The 21,280-nt window shown below is 38.9% G+C and overlaps 1 pseudogene; it reads left to right on the forward strand.

Annotated features, from left to right (window-relative positions):
• Positions 1-7,699: 7,699 nt before the first annotated feature.
• LOC140945428 (uncharacterized) lies at positions 7,700-21,182 on the forward strand (annotated as a pseudogene).
• The last annotated feature ends 98 nt before the right edge of the window (positions 21,183-21,280 follow it).

Raw genomic sequence — 21,280 nt, forward strand, 5'->3', positions numbered from 1 at the left:
GTGAAATCCACTCAGCCTTCGCTTGTTCTCATTGGCCTCCATGACTTCCTGATCTTTTCAAACCGTACGGCGCATGCGTGAAGCGTGGAAGGGGGAAACATATGTTCGGTCTCAGTCTTTTTCGTCCGAGTCAGCAGTCAGATACCTCCACGTCGGGCGAAGAAAGATTCAAATATCCCCTCCCCTGGGAGAACAAGATCAGTCAAATGCCCTACCCCAGGGCCTACAAAGACAATCAAATCCCCACCCCATGCCATGCCTACCCCCCTTCCCCCGCTGGCTTTACATTGATAGGTGCATTAGTTGGGCTTCTGTCCTTTAAATGCGATCTATGACCCTCAGCGACTTTTGGTTGAGGACTTCTTCTTGCTGGTTATAAAACCTCCAGGAACTTACTTTAATAATGAATTGCTGCCTTCTTGCAGACTCTTCTTTCCCCGCTACTAGCGTTCTTTTGTGTGCTCCGCTGGATCCAATTCGTTCTGACAAACATTGCATTGAAAGTTGCGAAGAGCCGCTACGTTTCTTAATACACAATGTACTTTTCTAGCCCGATTCCTTCAGTAACAACTTGAATAGAATTATGCTGGATTTTATGAAACTCGGCACGCGTCGTTGCAACCTTCAAGGAAGATTCCTTCGATGGACGACCGCGCTTGAACTTTTTTCATAGTACAGTACCTTCACTTTAGATTTCCTGTTTTAGGAAAACAAAAGAAAAACAGTGCGAGAAATACGACTAGAATACTAGACTACGAGTAGTCCCCCATTTTTCCTCAGGAATAGTAGAGCGAGCGAAACGCGAGCGGGCGTGAAAATCACCCCACGCGAGAAAAGGCGCTCTAATATCCCTGAGGAAAAATGGGGGACTACTTGTAGTCTACTAGAATACGTGCATCGCGGGCAGACTTATTTGACAGCTAGTCATTCACAGTTGCCTTATTTTTGTTATTTTTCCCATTAGCAGGCGGGAAGGCGAAATTTGCTTGCAGGAGTTCCCCTCCTCCCTCCTCCCTCGCGCGTGCTCTCGCGCCCGAATTCTCTTCCATGTGGCCTAGAGGTAAAGATATGGGCCGGCGTGTCGAAGGTCTCAAGTTCGAATCCCGGCAGAACTTATTTCCCTTCGCTTCTTTTCTTTTTTTTCTTTTTCTTTTCGTTTATTTTTCTTTTTAGTTATTGCAGTTTTTTTTGTTTCTTTATATTGCTTAAAATTTTTAGATTTACAAATTTTCTTCCCTATTGCCTTATCTTGCCGTTTCCCCGAACAACAGGGGCCTGGAGCTGACCCAGCAGGGGTAGTACTTCATGTCAAGCCATCATTATAGTGTCTATAGTATTGAGGTGTGTTTTCTTTCAGTGGTGGATGAGAGCAAAGGAGTGTGGAGTGTGTTTTTTGCTATAAACAAGGGGACATTCAATAGCTGTCTTCTTTAGATCAGCAGCCTTGTCTCTGTAACGGGTAAGTTTGATACGGAATACGTTCTGAACACACTCAAACGCGCTGCAGAGTCACTAAAAAAGCATTCCTTAGTAGCTTTAGTTTTATGTCGCTGCAAAAGTTTCAGTCTGAAAGCGTGTGTACCTAAGTGTGATTTCGATATTTTAGAACTCAGAATCATGTTACTCCGAGTGCTGGTTAGCAGGCGAGTGCACTTGTCATCAAAAACAGTTGGTCAGCTGAATAACGACTCAGTCGATAGACCTTGTCAAGGTTTTCGACGCCATCTTGACGAGTAGGCAAACGCGTGAGAAATTACAGTGTTTGTATGAGAATCTAATGTCGAATAATTTCCGTAAAACAACTGTTGTGAAAAGAATGTAAATTGTGAACTAAAGCTACAAAGCAAAGGATTGTACTAAAAGTTTTGGGGGGCGTACCTGTGCTTAAGTTTCTTAAGACGCTTGCTTTAGCTTTTCCATGTATTTGTCTGTAATTTTTCCCGGGATTTTCTTACAGACAAATGTATAGAAAATTTAAAAACGTGGTTTTAGGTCTTCTAGTGCATGGAATGCCCTCATTTTTTTTCAGTTCAATCCTTAGGAGTTAAGCTTTAGTTTACAATTCATATTATTTGTTTTCAAAACAGCCATTTTACAGCAATTATTTGATATTAGATTCTCATACAAACACTTTAATTTCTCACGGGTTTGCCTACTCATCAAGATGACATCGAAACCGTGACAAGGTCTATTGCAAGCCTGCCTATTCCCCCTGGCGGGCAATTGTTGGGCATTTGTTAATTTGTTAGGAAAAGATGCAAATGCTCTGTGGTGGGGCCAGGCAGTTCATAGAAAAACTCCATGGTGGGGCTTAAAAATGTGTGCAAATTCCTAGCCTGTGTACAAATGTCTTCCCTCTCTCAGAAAAAATCGGGTGAAGAGATGTCTGTGAATTGCTGTCGTTGATTGTGTTGTGCTAAAAATTTGCATAAATTATTTTCTTTTTGTTTTTTTCTCTGACAGTTAAAAAGGTGTTGACAAACAACGCGACTCTGGACTCTTTTAGAGCATGTACGCTGTTTTTGTATGCTCTCTTATGTTCTCCACCTTTATAGCTATATTGTAAGCTAGGCTCTAACTGGAATATCTAGCTAAAATTTTGTAACTAGTATATTGTGCTTTGGTAGATTCTTACACATTCTTCCGTCTTTTTTAAGCTTATAAAGTCAGTCTGTTTACTCTGCATCGATTTCCCCGGGAAATTTATTCTGCGATTCATTCACCAATCACAACACCGTAGATTATTTATGTCATGGCTTTAACATTACAACCAATCAGAGGCTTTCCCCAACATTCTGGGGAAATGAGAACACGATAAATTAAAGACAGCCATTCACAGACGTCTCTTCTCCCGATTTTTTCTGAGGGAGGGGGCACATCTGTACGCAGGTTAGCAAATTCCCTACCCACCCAAATTCCATTTTCTTGTAATATTTAAGCTGCAAATGCCATATTTGTAGGAAAGCTGTAACAATCTCATCAAAATGCGTAAAGCACCCTTCTCAAATAGCTCCTAGCCGCTAGTTATTATTGTAAAAAAGATAAAGTAGAATTTTAATTATACCTTTCTTATTTTCAAAGGTATTTAAAATAATAGTAAATGATAATTAAACAACCAATGAGCTTAACATTTTACTCATCAGGTCAATGGAACTGTTCCGTCAAAGTTTTAATTGTCACATTGATCACACAAAACACAAAGTTTATATTAGCTTTCAAATTTCTCACAGAGTTTTTCTAGGCCTTTCTGCTTACAAAGAATGTGTCTCCCATTAGACTCTTCAAATGATCCATTGATTGTTTTTCTTTCATGTGCGAACTGATCATGATGGCGAAGGCAGTTTTTTAGATGGATGCAAAAAATACTGTGGGGCAGGGTGGTCAATGGAGCAAAAACCACATGAATCTTTTTAAAGCATATGTACTAAAAATATTCTTTATAGAAATATCTAAAGCAATCGAATAGGCATATTTTTTAAGTGAAATAATATTTCACTTAAAAAATATTATTGAAAGGAACAATGTTAACTGCTTCTAGAAGAATTGACAAATGCCCCACCCCTGTGCAGAGGTTTTCTGACAAACTCCCCACCACCAGACCAACGAGATAACAAAATTAATGCCCAATAAAATTTCATGCCCTAGGAGTGGGGTGGGGGGGATGGACACGCTTGGATTTACCGAAGCTTAATAATTAAGCTTTCTTTGAACAATATTATCTCAGATTTAACTGTTGTAAAATTGCTCATTACATGTTAGATGACAAATTGAAGTTCATTTTCATTTAAGGACTTTGATACAAGACATATGAGTTTCAATCAAAGGTGTTAGTAAATGTGAAGCAATTTAAAAACTAAGTACATGCATGTAGGTCGGTGTGATATTATTCACCTCTCATTTTGAAGCTGTAGGAGGGGAGACCAGGTATAGGCATCAAATGCCCTACCCCAGGGACATCATAGTTGGTCAAAAGAAAACCAGTTATCTACCCCTTTTCCCTAACGACGTGGTAAAAGTAATATCTTCCCAGTCTACTCAGATGCCAATGTCTTTCAGAATTTCCTTTCTGAGTTCAGTCTGTCAGCACATTTTCTTGCATCCTGCTGGGAATGTTTTCCACTTATAAATTAAAAAGGCAAACAAATTTTTATCTGTTAACGTGCAAATTTCCTTGCTTCCCAACTCAAGCAAAACAGTCAATTATAAGAGTTAAACTTCCTGACACAACAAGAACGAGATAAAGTTGGAATGGATGGATTCACGAGTAGGAAAGAACCCTGGATATTAGCTCGAACAATAGATTGCTTGTTACTTTTAATTTTCATCATGTTCATCTCTCCTCCTCCTCCTTGCACATGTGTTTAATAAGATACCCTCAGATCCCTATGGAAACTATGGCTGCCATCTTTGGTTATCAACCCCCCCCCTGCTCTTTCAACTGGAGTGGTAACCAGGTCTCTCTCAATTTCCATTCCAAATCCCTGGTCCCCACCCCAGCAATTGGCGATAATCAAAAGTGGTCACCACGGCAGGCTGACTTGCTTTATGTCAAATCCACAAGATGTGCCTGGCTTTACCCCATCCAGACAGAGAGCATAGAAAGAATGTTTATTTTTTTAAATGTTTTTTATAACCCTACTGACAATACCCTATTTTGCTCAACAGTAAAGCTAAGAAAACTTAAATGCACTTGCTAATCTGTGATTACTTAAATACCTTCTACATGTAATTACGTTAAATGATGCAAATCACTGATCCTCCACCTCAGTTGTCAACAAAGTTGACCAATTGGATTACAGGAAAATATCAATACATTCAAGAAAGTTAGTTGTCAAATATAATTACCGGTACCATAAAATGAAATAAACAACATGGCTCAAAATCAGCCAATTACAACCTAGAGAAGTGACCTTTTGAAGCTGCTGAAGAAAGCATGTGTTTCCTGAGAGGTCTGTTACAGTGTACTGTGATGGAGGCAAAAAATATAAACGATAGTTGTATTTTTGACTTGCAGTGGCATGTTATTGCAATGTGTGGCAATAGTAGTGAAGAAATTGCGGGTAGATAATTTTCCTGTAATCTGATTGGTCAACTTTGTCTGAAGTGTCCCTGATTGCCGGGAAGTGTTTTAGTAACACTGTAAGGTTATGTGGATAATTTCCAAAAAAGTGAAATGAATAATTCGTGGAATTGACAGCAAGTACAAAATTTCTTTATTCAAGGCTCCAAAAGATTTCTGTAGAAAAGGTAACTCTCTAGGAAGCTTTTACGTTTTAAATTATTCCTGTCCTAGGCAACCAGAAATAAATGTTTTGGGGCAGAAATAAAAGTAATAATAGTGAATGATATAAAACCTTGGTAGCTCAAGAGGTGACAGTTGTATTTATTCTTATTAATTTACAAGATAATTCAAAGAAGTCGTGTTTGATTTGCCTAAATAGTTAATGAGATATAAATACCTCTTGCAAGTTGATGTTAACTTAGCTGTAAGCTCCTGCAGGTATAGATGATACCAAGTAAATGGAATGCCTTTGAAAAAAAGGGAAACTGCAACTAAAAGGAGGCTTCAGTAGATAAATAAAAAAAGGTTTATTTTTAAAACGAAAGTATTACATGTAGCTAATTCAGGTAAATTACCTATCACACATCTTGGTGGGTAGATTAATAACAAACTTTTTAAGAAAGGATAAGCAGAAAATTATACGATATAACCTTATAATCAGGAAGCCTTCAGTAAAACGTACCTTTATTTCTTAACTGTGAAATTAATGCCTAAAAGATGAATAGATAGTTGTTATGCAGTAAGGAAATAGCAGACATCTGCATGCAGACTTGGAGGATGTCACTAACAAAAACTGTTTACCAAACCTTGTCCTTAATGTTAATTGATGGTCTCACTCTGCTGTGTACAATTGACATCATATTGGTACCAATGTTGTGAAATTTGGGACCTTTCCACACTAGCAGACAGACTTAGAATTGTCTTTGAAACATCTAAGCTGAAAATTGCATGGTGACAATTTTGTTTTTGAAAAATTGATTCGCACTGAAAACTATTTACTATTAAATTTGTAAAATCGCACGTGACAAACTATCCGCATTTGTAAAGCATTGGTGATGACAGAAAATTTGTCTAAGACAGCTTTTTTGTCAGTGCAGATAGGCCCTTGGTCAATGCCAGCTGGTTGTGAAGAGTTGGGCCGGGAACTCGGGCCAAACAGAAAAGTAATAATGATGAATAATGTTGTCTTGGAAAGACGTTAAATTTACATGTATGTTACAGGTCAAATTTATATTTAGGTTATTTGTTTTAACCTAGTTTATTTTTTTAAACCTAGTTTATTTTTAAACCTAAGTAATTTTTCAAATGTCAATGTTTTTCGAAATAAAATTTTAGGTCAAGTCTTTATTTAAAATGTTTACCTTTCGTGTAAAGTTAGGGCTTTTGTACACATTTGAATGGCTATAGGGTTAAGCACTTGGGTGAGTGATTTGGGTTAAGCACTTGTTTCACATATTTGTTAGCTTTCATGTAAGGTTAGGGTTACTGCACACACTTTAGTGATTAATAGGAATAAGCACTTATTTAGGAACACAGCATGCATCCTGGACAATAGCAAAAGTGCTCTGTGTGGGAATTAGGTTTATTGACAGTTCTTTCTCAAAGACATTTGGAAATTGCACTGGATAGACCACTTAGTTTGTTAAGTTAACATCTCTCCTTACAGTAAGCATTTATTCAAGGTAGTCTGTGGACACCAGGAATTTTCACAAATACAACTAGTTTTTAGTCATTTATTTTTTCTTGAATTTTGCATAGTAATTATATGTTATTACATTACTGTTCTGCAGCCTTTCTGCATGCAGCAGAAAATGTTATTTCTGTACTAAAGTCCAGCTGAATGACAGTTGTTTGTTGCTGTACATTTATTTAACCTGTTTGTTGAAATATAAGTTTTCAGCCTTCCAAACTTGGTCACGATTTTGGCATAGTCATTTTCAACTTCAGTTATTTTGCCAATCATAACATTTGGATGAAGGGGTGAAATTTTGTCCACTGAATCAATTTTAATTGACACATATTCATCAACGTGAAATTTTGGACCTCTTTTTCTACTCTCTTTCATTTTGCTGTTATAGTTCAACTGTCTCTCATTCATATCTGTTTTGAGTTTCTTCCTCTGAGTGTCATTCTGACCTGTAACATGTACATTGCTTCATTCATTGTCTCATGTTGCAGATTTTTGGAGCTGAGTTATATAAGTTCAGAAAAAAGAAAATAAAATTGTTGTCCTGTGTTCACGTCCCCCAAAAAATGTAAATTAGGAATTTTCATGTTGTAGTTGCCTGCTATGGCAGCAAAGAAATGTCCAAAAAAAAGCATGATGCACGTGCAAAGTTGTTGCTAATCTAAATCATGTGTTCTGGCCATTCTTGTTTTTGTCACCATCGTTGTTGCTTAAGCTGCCTATTAGCCTGCGAATACAGACTTTTTACTGGAAATCTGTGGATAAGTTCAGATTCTAGTTAAAGAGTGTAAATCTTTCCTTGTGACCTACTTTTTGTACCTACTGCAACCCCATGCTGTGTGCGGTAATTAGAAGGGTGGGGTTGAGTTAAAAAAATCTTGATCCTGGCATTAATCATATTGTTAATTTTATCTATGTTTGAAATGTCTGTTTCTAGGCTTTCTTAGTTACAAGGGACAGGAGCTCTTGAATTTAAAAAAATGGAACATTCTCATGAGAAACTGAAAGCTTGTATGGAGTATGATGCTCAAGGAGAAGCAGTTTTAGATCTGCGGAGGAAAAGACTCTCCAGGTTACCTGATGCAGTCACTGAACTGAGTGAACTGGGAGTACTTCTGCTGAATGAAAATAACCTGACAGAATTACCAACAAGTATTTGCAAGTTAAAAAATCTTAAAATGCTCAACTTGGATCATAATCACTTAACCCAGTTACCTGATGAGATTGGTGACCTGAAAAAGCTGGTGGAGCTGATTGTGAGTAACAACCAGTTGTCTGGTTTACCTATGAGTATACAGAATCTGAACAAGCTTGAATTGCTCTACCTGCATAAGAACAGATTAAACAAGTTGCCTGATGAGATAGGTGACCTGGAGGAGCTAAGGCTACTGAGTGTGTACATGAATCAGTTGGTTGGTTTACCTACCAGTATACTAAAGCTAAACAGTCTGGAAAGGCTCTACATAGATGATAACAAATTAACAGCATTACCCATTGAGATTGGTGACTTAAAGGAGCTAAGGGAGCTGAGTGTGAGCAACAACCAGTTGGTTGGTTTACCTACCCATATACAGAAGCTGAACAAGCTAAGGGGGCTGAATTTAAATTATAACAGATTAACAACATTAATACCCGAGATTGGTGACCTAAAGGAGTTGAGGACTTTGAATGTGAAAAATAACCAGTTGAGTTGTTTACCGAGCAGTATTCTGAGGCTGAAGAAGCTTGAGGGGTTGAATGTGGCTGGTAACAGATTAACTGAGTTAGGGTCTGCAGCTGAGCTAAATGATCTGGCCTATAATCTGAATAGACTAAAGGTCAGTGGTAATCCTTTAACTGTTGATGCAATAAGAATTATTCTGGAATCAATGAATAAACGAAAAAAGTACACTGATATTATGGGTGAGTGCAGACTTATTTCCACTAAATACTATTAAATTTTTAAAAATATTTTTAACATCTTATATTTCAGAGTAATTTGCTTTTTTCTTATAGCCAATAAGTAATTCTACCAAATACTCAGTAGGGCCATTTATATGAGGAAAAATAAGACGCGTCTTACATAGGACGCGTCTTAAATAAGACGCGAACTTTCCATATAAACGGCACATTTAGTCTAAAATAAGACGCGGCTTAGCTAAGACGCGTCTTATTTTAGAACAGCCCTTAACACCTGTTCTTAGATAAGACGCGTCTTAGCTAAAACGAGAAAAACTTCGTATAAATGACCTTCGCGTCTTACATAGGATGCGAACCCATAGTACGCATGCGCTAATTTTTGGCGTGCCACGTTGGATTGACGTTGCTATGGGCAACATTCACGTGAAAAAGAGTCAAGAACAGAAATAAGATGCGAACCATTTATACGAGCTGTTCTTGTCTTAGATAAGACATGCTCGTATAAATGGTACAGTTCGTGTCTTATTTAAGACACGTCTTATGTAAGACGTGTCTTATTTTTCCTCGTATAAATGGCCCTAATATTAATGCAAAACTGTTAAGTGACCTTAATTCTATTTGGAAGTAGACTGTGCAGGGCTGAGTGGGCCCCAGTACCCTACATGTAGTTTGTGGTACATAAGTATGACCCAGATATACATGTAATCGATGTTTCCTTACAACAGTAATAATTATTATTAAAAACTGAATCATTGGATAATGCAATTCTACTGCTCTGATTGCCTTAGCCATCATGGTATATGAGCCATTATACCATGCTCTCCAAATAGCTGTACGCATCTGCTCTAGGCTTGCATGATAAATTCTGCTAGAAGAATTTCGAGCAGAATAAGAAATTTCTGGGGGAACATTCTGCTGGCAGAAAAAGGCATTTTCGAGCAGAATTTGAGCAGAATAAGGGAAAATCAGCGGTACTAATGATATACATAAGAGTTGTAAGAAAAATTTAAACCTAAATGAAAAACAAATGAAAAGTACCTTGTTATTAATTTGATTATTTAATACCTACAACACACTCACATTAAAAGTAAGATTACATTTTTGCTATGCATAGTGAATATCTTTTTTTAAGGGGTTAGGCCCAGGCTCCATTCTATCTTTGTGAGAATAAGGGTGTCCAAGCAGAACTTTGAGCAGAATAAGCGATTTTTACAAGCACTGGGGGCAGGCAGAATAAGCCATTTTACGAGCAGAATTTATCCAAGCCTAGTCAAAATTAAAAACAAGCTGAAAATCGGTTGTTTTTACAAATATAGGCGGGAAGCATTCTCGGTATTTTGTGGGCATTTTTCACTTGCTGGATATGAGATGATTATAGCCCACTCGGCGCTAACACGGCTCGTTGGCTATCTTATAACCATCATTCTCATATCCAATGCGCCCCCATGGAATAATTGTTAATTATTTCATCTTATATATATTTTTTTAGTTATGGTGATCAGCTATTGAGTTCTGAGACACTACAAACTTTTATTTGAAGGTTGATAGGGTTTGATTTTGTACACCTTTTCCATGTTATAATGACACAGTGGCATAGGTTGCATAATTGTCTGTGTGTAAGCTACAACCTATAGCCCATTTTACAGTTGTGGGCTTGGTGTTCTAGCCTTTGAGAGAACGTGAGGCTGAGGTTGACCTTGTATTGATTCAAACCTCCTTCCTTTTATAATGTAAATTTTGCATTAAATTACTAGTTTACATAGCAACAACATGATCTACATAATAAAGCAAGAAGACTCCAGCCTCGTTTCCAACTGTCACTGTAAAATGGGCAATTTCAAAAAGCTTTGAGGCAGTGTAACTTACTAAGCCAAAAATGGTGTTTATCAGACTTCATTCGATTCCTGCCCCCTCCCCTGTCATTAAAGTTGTAAGGATATCGTAATCAACTCCTGCAGTTACCCTGATAACTTACAGAGGTTGTGCATTCTGCTAATTAAAGGTCAGCAATGATTGGGTAGAAAGAATTAAACTATAATTTTCATTATTTTTATCATTTAAGTCCCTACAGAAATTGAGGCACGAGGAGAAAGAGCACAATTTGCTTATCAAAGCGCTCTAAGAGATGGAGCTGTTAATGTTTACCGTGGTCGAGTATTGCTGATTGGTCAGGATCGGGCAGGAAAAACAAGTTTGAAGAAGTCTCTCATTGGTGTACCATTTAATCCAAAAGAAAAAAGTACTGAAGGAATTGAAGTCGATCCTTCAATATTTCAAGTGGATGTTGATGAATTTAAGGATTGGCAACCTATTGATGAGAGTAAACATGGTTTGCTGGGATGCTCTAAAGATGTGGCACAGATGATTGTGGAAAAGCTGTGTGTTCCAGTCAGTCGTAATTGGGTTCAGGAGGAGAAAGAAGGTGAATTAAAAAAGGGCAGCAACTGTACAAATGATGGTCACAAGAATGGGGAACAGAATATTGCTGATCCTGCGGGTGAAAAGAAAGAAGATGCCTTTGTGAACCAGGTTTGGGCCTAGTCAAATCCTCATATTCACCAGTATCAGATCTTATTTAGTACTAGGAAAACTAAGTTAGGAGTGTCAATTTAAAAGTAAGTGTTGGCGTCAGAGCTCACGGAGAATACAGTTTGAAAATATGTGGTTAATAGAGCATATTAAAAAAAGATTTCAATTCAGGCAGGACAGCCATCGATGATGGGTGCCCGACAAATCCCCAACACGAGTGTCCAAGATCATGGCTATGCAATATGAGTCTTCAAAAATATTTTTTCACAATTATGATACCTCTTATTTCACAAAATGACATGAAACGATCAGCTTTACGATGTTCTTCTATCTATGAATTACAACCAAAACAAGTGTCAGAATTTGCAGCCCCCCTAAACTGGACAATCGCAGTATATACGTACCAGCTGAGAGATACAATTAGGTTGTAACACTGATGCTCTCTGCTTTCTCTAAAGACAAATAAAGCTATTGGCTTGGACAACATCAGTGCGAGACTTTTAAAGTATGGCGCGCGTGCTATTTGTCCCTCGATCACCAAGTTACTGAATCTCTCTATTCGCACTGGCAATTTTCCTGAAATATGGAAATGCTCGAAAGTGGCTGCACTTTTCAAAACTGGAGATAGGAGAGATGCGTCAAATTATCGCCCAATTTCTATTCTGCCAACAATGAGTAAAATTCTGGAAAAAGTCGTCCATTCCCAATTCTATGACTTTCTGAATTCAAATAATCTCCTTTCAAGCAAACAATTTGGCTTCCGTCCCAAACTGTCTACAACATCGGCTCTCACCAGTTTTGCAGATGAGGTCCTATTGCATATGGAGAGTGGAGAACTGTGCGGTGCAGTGTTCCTAGATCTGTCCAAGGCATTCGATACCGTTGACCATACGATCTTGCTATCTAAATTGTCGGCTATCAATGTCTCGCCCAGCACTCTACAGTGGTTCAAGTCTTACCTGAATCATCGTAAACAGCGGACTGCCTGTAGCGATGCTGTGTCTGACCCTCTCCCGATGACCTTTGGGGTACCACAGGGGAGCATTCTAGGACCGCTTCTCTTCTTGGTTTATATTAATGACCTTCCGCTGGTTATAAAGAATTGCGAAGTGACTTTGTATGCTGATGACACGGTCCTGTACTACTTTGCTAAAGAGCCACACCTGTTAGAAGAGGCACTAAATGATGATCTCTTGAAAGTTGCCCAGTGGTTACATGGAAATAAGTTAACTTTAAATCTTACTAAGACGAAATCCATGATTATAGGCAGTAATAGGAAACTTGTTGGTATTTCCTCTTTCACGTTATCTATTTTTGACACTGATATAAATTCTGTAAGTAGTTTTAAATATTTGGGAGTTATGTTGTCTTCAACTTTCACATGGTCCGACCATATTGAGTATATTTCATGTAAGGTTAATAAAAACCTTGGTCTTCTACGTAGGATTAAGTATTATTTACCTTATGATGCCCGGTTACTTTTTTATAATAGCTTAGTGCTACCTATTTTTGATTATGCTGATTTAGTCTGGGGTGACAAGGACAATGTCTCACTTATGAAGGAATTGCAAATTCTCCAAAACAAAGCAGCTAAGTTGATATTAGATAGATCACCTCACTCCTCATCCACCGATGCATTGATTGTCTTGAGATGGCTGAATCTTGAAGAACGTAGGAAATGTCATCGATGTATATATGCATACAAGTGTATTAATGGCCAACTTAATCATTCTTTGGACATTGTAAGAAAGAGTGATATACATTCCTACAATACGCGCAATAACGATACTATCAAGCTCCCCAAAATTAAATATAATTGGGGAAAACAACGTTCGCGGTACCACTGTTTCAAAGACTTTAATGAATTAGAGAGAACTGTAAGAAACTCAGCAAGTTTTCCAATTTTTAAGAAGTGTCTTTTTTCTGCTTTTTATAATTGAGTACTTGTAGTGTGTATGTTTTGATTATTTCTGTAACTGGATTTTAGCTTGAATTTTTTTTTTTTTTTTTTTTTTTCATATATATCGATTTTAGCTTAACCTTTTTATATTTTAATTGTATTATATAATATACATCTCGTAATTAGGACCTCTATGTAAACCACTCTTGTGATGGAGCATCCTATTAAAAGATTGTTATTATTATTATGCTCAGGGTCCGGACAATCTGTGAGCCATGCAAGCCATGCAAGCCATGCAAGCCATGGGAAAAAATAGAATTTTATGAAATTGTAAATGCATGAAAGATGTTACCTGCTTAGCTCCCTATAAGGGCATGTGAGGTTTTGCCGAAAAATGAGCATGCAGTTCTATTTTTGATCCCAATTTCGCAGGTTCTCGATCCAAATGTAGACAGTGTTATTGGACTCGCATCAGCAGAGCCTGATCGTGAGTTATTGATTGATACTGCTTCACCTCCAGATGAAATCCAGGAGCAGGCCATTGAGTTGATAAAGTATGTGGAAGGTGAAGGTGTCAAAGAAGAATCTGTTTTCAGTGTTGAAATGTGGGATTTTGCTGGACAAGAGCTGTATTATGCATCTCATCCTGTATTTTTAACATCACGTGCGATATATATTTTGGTGTGCAACCTTAGCAAATCACTGCATGACACTGCCCAACCCTGTGTGAGACAAGGAAGTCATAATTTCATGTTGGACAACCCAAATGGGGAAACAAATTTGGAGAATCTACTATCTTGGCTGTCCACAGTGCATAGCATAACACAGATGAGAGGAGAAACCTGTGAGGATGCGGAAGGAAAGCTTCCTCATCTTCGGCCACCAGTGATCATTGTAGGCACCCATGCAGACAAACCATTTAAAGACATTGCAACAATGAAATCACAAATACAGAGGGCAATTGCTGGTAAGGACTATGAAGGACATGTGGTGCGGCCTATCTTTAGCATTGACAACACTGCAAGATCACTTCAAAGAAAGATCAAAAGGGTTTTCAGACAAGATAAACACATTGATCACATTCAAGCTCTACAGGACAGAATCATGGAAGTGCTAAAACAGGAGCCATACATGGGGGAGAGTATACCTGTGAGGTAAGTCGTCATTGACCAGGGCCCAGTTCCTCGAACGATGGTTAAGTTTAACCCAGGATTAAGCCAAGTTTTTTAATATGGTTTTCTTGTCTAACAACATTCAAGCTTACCCTTTACTCTGAGATAGAGTAATAATGATACCAATTATTAAAAGACAATTCTAGTCTTCTGAATGAGAATTTCCGTTGGAAGAATTTGGGATGTGAGGCCTTTGTTTCAGACCTAATGGGTTAATTCTGCCTTCAGTTGTAATGTTATTTTTAGGGTTTTGAGACTGGTTTGAAACTGTTGTGTCACTTTTTTATCTCGAAATTTTGCTTTCTGCACATGCCCGAGATTAAGAAGCTGATATTTTGCGTCTTGAATAGAAGGGCGCAAAGCTGTCGACCTATAAACAGCATTTTGGGTAGTTTTGGTTTTTTATAGTCAGAAAGTGACCGGAAAACGGCTTGACTAGCTTCAAACGGCATTTTCGGAGAAATTCCCAGGAGTGAAAGGGTCAAAGAAGTTACTATTAACTTTGGTGACTGAGACACTGCTCCTTTAATACAGAATTGACTGTGCGGTGTACTAAACAGTGACCTCTTAATGTAGGACTATCTGGCGTCGAGTCAATGATGCGAAGTTTACCCTTCTGTTTTGGAATGTGTGGATGCTTTTGCACAATTAGTCAAAGCAGATGCTTTTCTTAGTGACATGAATACTATTACGTGCTTCCTTTTTTATAAACTAGGTGGCTCAACTTTGAGAAGGTCATCGATGCTTTACAGTCCAAGGACGTTTGTCATTTAAATATCACGGAACTTCAAACCTATGCCAAAGATAAGTGCTTTGTTAATGACGAGGAAGAGTTCACCACCATGGTGAATTTTTATCATGACATGGGGATAATTATCAAGCACTGTAGCACAGTCATTCTGAGTGCCAAGTGGCTGATAGACCTGTTCAGGCAGCTGATCACTATTCCACATTTTAATAAAATGGTAAGAAAAACGTTTATTGTATAAATACCAATGAAATACCAGGTGAGCTTTCACGCGAAAACATGATATCTTCATACGTGAAAATAAAATGTTATGTTCACATGTGAAGAGATCATCGTTGCTATGGCTACATAATAAATCGCGCCTTTCGCAGCAAAAAAAAATTTTCAAGTGAAATGGTTTGGTATTTTATTAGTGTTTATATAATAGATAGAACATTACATGGCCGCTTGGAGATACGAAATTTCTCTTTTCGTGTTCACACTCGAAGAGAAATTATCTCCGCGCGGTTATGTAATATTCAGGACTATTAGTTTCAACCTGATACTAGGTTTTCTCTACTGGAGAGATCGACGGAGGGTCAAAATGCTGTTGCTCCAACGCTGTGTTTTGCGCAAATTTTTCGTAAAAGAAGGTTAAAACGGGCGTGATCCGACAAAGAGAAGGTCCAAACGCTCATGAATTTCAGATTGCGTTCTGTGCATTCCATCCATCCTTAGTGGAAGTCCTAACGAATGCTGGCTACTTATGTGCCACGCACGCGTGAAAGCAACATGGAGATTGGGATTGCGGGCTCCTATGGTCGCCCACAATTAGCTCTCTGCTACCTGGATTCCTTTTTAAAGACTCTGTAATCACCCCTCATTTTATTATCTTTCAGGACCCTAAGGTTTCCAAGCACTGGGAGAAACTGAGAGAAAGCGGTGTCCTCAGCATGGAACTAGTTGAGCGTGTGTTTTCCAAATTTCTTCTAAAGGGCGTTGTCAGAGATGACATTCTAGACTTGATGGAGCAGTTTGGCTTGATTGCAAAGTTCTCACCTGTTAAAACTGAGGAAAAGTATTTTGTACCATCTCAACTCAAAGTGCCACCTGATTCCCTCTCTGCCATGGTACCCTCGCACTCTGACCCCTGTCCTCTATATGTCTTCTTTGTTGCTGGTTTTGTGCCCCATGGCTTGTTTACACGGCTTGTTTCTCGACTTGTTCGTTGGTGTTCTGAGGCTGGTCCAACTCAGCCCCCTACCCTGTACCGAAATGGAGCATGGTTCGTCATTGGGACACGAACTGTCCATGATTTAGTTCTTTTCTGCAAGAAACAGTACATCAAGTTTTTTGTCATGCAAAGATCCCAAGATCAGCAGGTCTCAGGGGATAAAGGAAGTGAGGCTGCAATTCAGGTGCGTGAGTTTGTGGAGGCAACACTCCAATCTTTGTCACAGGATCTGCTCTATCTACGTGGGCTGCAGTATCAGATTCGTGTCGCCTGTCCATACTGTCAGCTAGAAAAGTGCACTGGTCATAATCAGCTGGCATGTGCACATGTTGACTGTCGTCATCTCCTTGAGATAAGAGAAGGTGGCCCACTTTTGTGCAAAAAGAAACCTTCAAAAAAAGTTCTCACAGTCGAGGGCCTGGCAAAATGGTTCTCACTGTCAACAAGCGAGGTACTAATGAAATACAATCTCTAAGCAACACTGGTAGCATAAAATTAATTGAAGAGAAATATAACCTCGAAGGGTAATTATGTTAAAATTAAGGCACCATACGATGAGGCTTTAATCACTATCTGAAAAGATTGAACGTAGTCTTTCTAGGGATGATGTCTGGTGTAATGTGACTTATTTATTCTTCGACACGGCTTCTCCCTAGTGGAAGAGAAAATAATGGAAAAGAGGGAGTTATTACATAAATTTAAGTTGTGGTCAATAAGCATTGTCAATTTAGCATGAACTGATACTATCGCTTAAGTTGATAACAGCAAAGTTGACTTTCCAAGCTCTTAATCAGTTTGCTCGTGTGAAGGGCTGGCATTGAAACATCAGTCTGAGTTTCGTTACATTAACCTATTGATCTTATCAACTCTATTGTTAAATGTGTATTGTAATGCTCATATGCATAGCCAAGTGCATGGCGTACGTTATCTTTTGTATGTATTGCATTGATGTTCCAATCTTGGAGCAACATTGCCTTAAAGGGCTTATAGCTTTAACGTGTATGACCTTGCCAATCACGATTGTATATATTGGCCTGAAGGTCTTATAGCGATGTGCCCCCTTTTTTTTTTTCACTCGTCATGATTTTGTTTTGCTACTTAAGCTGACCTTATCTTTAATTTGATGGGATCAGGTTTTACAAATGTTGGTTCAAACGCTTTCTAGACAGCACCCTATATAAAAGTGCTATTTTGAAATATGCAATGTTGGTTTTCTTTCAGGAATTGCATTCAGCCTTTTCTGGTATAACACAACGTCATGCACAGCCTTCAATCTTAAAAGTTTCCCTCCTTTCTAATGAGTGGGGGTCATCTAAGGGTAGCTTGTCAACAATCAACAGAAAGCTTGCCATACATTTGGCAGAACAACCAAACGTAGAAGTCACTATTATTGTACCTCAATTTGAGTGCTGTGAAGATGACAAGAGAGCTGCCAAGGCTCATAACATTTCCATTATGGAAGTATATCGTCGCCCTGGCTTTAGTGATCCTCTTGATTGGTTGAGCTTTCCACCAAGAAACCTTGACATTCAGGTCGTGATTGGTCATGGCGCAAAGCTTGGTAAACAAGCTCAAATCATCCAAGAGTCTCATTGTTGCAAGTGGGTTCAGGTAGTGCACACCGAACCTGAAGAGCTAGCAATGTATAAGAACTATCCTGGCGCAATTACCAAGGGAGAGGGAAAGAACAGAGCTGAAGTTGAGCTGTGCCAACTTGCAGATCTCGTTGTGGCAGTTGGGCCCAAGTTGACAGAAGCATTTTCGTCCTACTTGCGTTCATCTCATCAAGATGTCTTCCAGCTGATGCCAGGCACCTTTAAAGAGTTTTCAGATGTTGAGCATGCTACTACGCGAGCGAGTGCGAAGTTCAAGGTGTTAACCTTTGGCCGTGGTGATTTTGAAGACTTCAGTCTCAAAGGATACGACATTGCCGCTCAAGCAATAGTTGAATTGAAGGACAGTTCTTACCGTCTGATCTTTGTTGGTGCACCTGATGGAAAGCAGGATGAAGTCGCGGAAATCTTATGCCAGACGGGCATTTCAAGAAACCAGTTGTTTGTCAGGTCATTCGTGAAAGACAAGCAAAGATTAAAGGAGTTGTTTTGTGAAGTTGATATGGCCATCATGCCTTCAAGAACTGAGGGATTTGGCTTGACAGCACTGGAAGCCATGTCAGCCGGTCTCCCCATTCTAGTAAGTGGAAACTCTGGATTTGGAGAAGCACTGCGTTGTCTTCCAATGGGTATGTCATTTGTGATTGATTCGGATGACCCCAAGGAATGGGCAAAGGCAATAGCGGCTATCCAACAAAAATCTAGGGCTCAGCGGCTTGAGGAAATCCAAAGACTTCGAAGAAGTTATGAAGAGAGATTCAGTTGGGAGAGACAGTGCAAATCCCTTGTTGACACGATGTGGAAGATGGTTTATGGTAAGAAATCAAATTCTTACCCTAAGTAAAGTAACGATAATTTAAATGAGCAATTTTAGGATGAGGCTGAGTATGATCTGAAAAATTGTGTAGATCGTGGAGGATGCTGGCCGATGCGGATAACACCCTACGAGATCTGCATAATTTTGCACATCATTTGAAATCCCAATCCAATTATTGTTTTATTATCCATTCAATATAGTTCATACTTGAAAAACATGCCTACCTCGATCGATGTTGAGTTTCTGTCTTCAACTTCGTTCCAGGGCCTCTCAGTTGCCGTGCCCTTTTCTGGCGATATCCTATACTATTGACGTCATTTTACTGGATATCGCAAACGTCTTCCAAATTTGATCATCGCTAGGTGGTTTTAAAGAAATAGCCGTGGGATTTGAGTCATTCTCATTTTCTTCTGTTGAAACCACCGTAATTTAAAATGGTCAGTTGGTTTTTCTTTGGACCCGTGTTCTATCTCCCATAGAGGGTTTTCAATCACGTGGCGAGCATCTACGCCAATTTGTTGGAACAAAATAAAGTGTTTATATAAGAAAAGATTTCAACTCCCACAGGATTGGTTTGGAACACCAACATGGCCGCCGTTTCGTTGCTTTGGAACGTTGGAACACTAGTATGACCGACATGACGTCATGTGAAAACGCCACATTAAACTGACGTGAAATAACCTTTCGCATTTTGGATTTTTCTTTTCTATCATTTGCAGGTGAAGTGGTTTTTCTTGCACTTCAAAAAATCAAGCTGGAAGCGCGCAGAGAGGCCAGCAAAACTGAGCTGTCGTTGAATTTAAAGAGGATTGCTTTGAAGAAAGGTTTTGTGATTTCTGACAATCAAGGGGATGGAAACTGCATGTTTTTTGCACTTTCAGAACAGCTTGACCACATCAAAGGAATTCAAATCTCCCATGATGAGTTACGCCGCACTGTTGTCCAGTACCTCAAGGACAACCCCAGGCTGGTTAGTGTCTTATTTTAGTGCCTTAAAACTATTTATCTCATACTAGCAACTTAAGCTGACCGAAGTGGAGAAGGGAGAAAATAAAGAGGATTTCTTTTCAATATAAATAAAATAGCGGAAGCCCAAGCATAAACGGAAACGGACTGGGGAACATTTCCTTTTTCGCCTCGCCCGTTAAGCTTCTTTTGCGTACGTTTAAAAAAACAGACCTGTGACTTGACAGAAATAGAACTTTGCCACCACGGTAGCTTTTTTCCTGCTCACTTCTCTTTTGCGTCATCCACACTATCTAAACACTTGAAGAGGCTAACGGACATACAGAGTTGGTCCTCATCGTTCTTTATTTATTTTGTTTGAAACTTTATAAGGCGGACGCGTATTTTAGAGTACGACTACTAACGGTGTCTGTGGCCCAGGGTAGTACTCCCTATTATGGCCTATACGGGGAGGCTCCGCACAAAAGGGGTACCTTTTTCAGGCTTCAGGTTTATGAAAGGGTAGGGGCTTCAGTAGTTGAGGTGTATAAAAGGGGGTAGGGAAATCTGTCATTTCCGTCTGTAAAAGGACTAAAAAGGGCTAACAGACGCATTTTATGGATGTAAAAGAGACAAGAAAACTTCCTGGTTAAGTGATCTATTCATAAAAAACGATGGTGCATTTACAGCAGTTTCAACTTTGCATCCCTTTTAAAATGCAAAGTTCTAAACTACGTATGACAAAGGAGCACCATTTATCAATATACGAGGTATACGAAAGGTGAACCTTTTCTGTCAAAAATGGTATTTAAAAGGGTAAGGGATTGGACCTCGGGGCGGAGCCTCCCCCATATAAAATTTTTGAGTACCCCCCCGGGGAGGAGGTTCTGTGGTGGAGAGAGCTGACTGCGTAGTTTCTTGAATAAGAACCGTCTAGAAATGCACTTTGTCGTCTTTTTAGTAACTACAGCATTTGTTCTCTTACAGCCGGATGGGACAGATCTCTTCCACTTTGTTGATGGATATTCATCTTGGAATGCTTACCTTACAACCATGTTGGCAGATGGTACATGGGGTGATCATGTAATTCTCCATGGTGCTGCAAACTGCTTTGAAACATGCGTTCATGTGATCAGCAGTCTGCCGCATCACCATGACGTTATAATCTGCCCAGAGAATGATTTTACTGGTAGCAACCGGCTTGTGCTGGGTCACGTGTACGAGCTTCACTATGTTAGTCTTATTCCACATGAAGGATGCTAAGATGTCTAATTATTCTGCAGTGTAAGATTTCCAAACTCACGTTACCAAATTCATGTCATTTGAATTAAGCAATTACACCTTTCAGTTGCCAGAGTTCTGAGTTGCTCCCTCATTTGCTGTGATGTTAGCAAGAAACTTCTTTGTCCATTCATACTGAAAGCTTCCTTTTTTCACATGTTTGCAATTCGTCAACGTTATTGTGACGGTATAAAAAGACATTTAAATATGGTTAATTCATAAGGGAAATTTTCTATTTGAAAAAATTCATACACAGTCCCCTTAGGTAATGTGAGAATGTATTTAGTTATTTAATTCACTCTCTTCTGTTCTAATAGGATTTTTTTGTTAAGTACCACATTACCTTCTGTCGCCTTAAACATTCTAGAAAAATTTCTGTCTTAGTATGTGTCTGAATTCCTAGTTTACACATAC

This window comes from Porites lutea, chromosome 8, assembly GCF_958299795.1.
Source record: "Porites lutea chromosome 8, jaPorLute2.1, whole genome shotgun sequence".
NCBI classification, from domain to species: Eukaryota; Metazoa; Cnidaria; class Anthozoa; order Scleractinia; family Poritidae; genus Porites; species Porites lutea.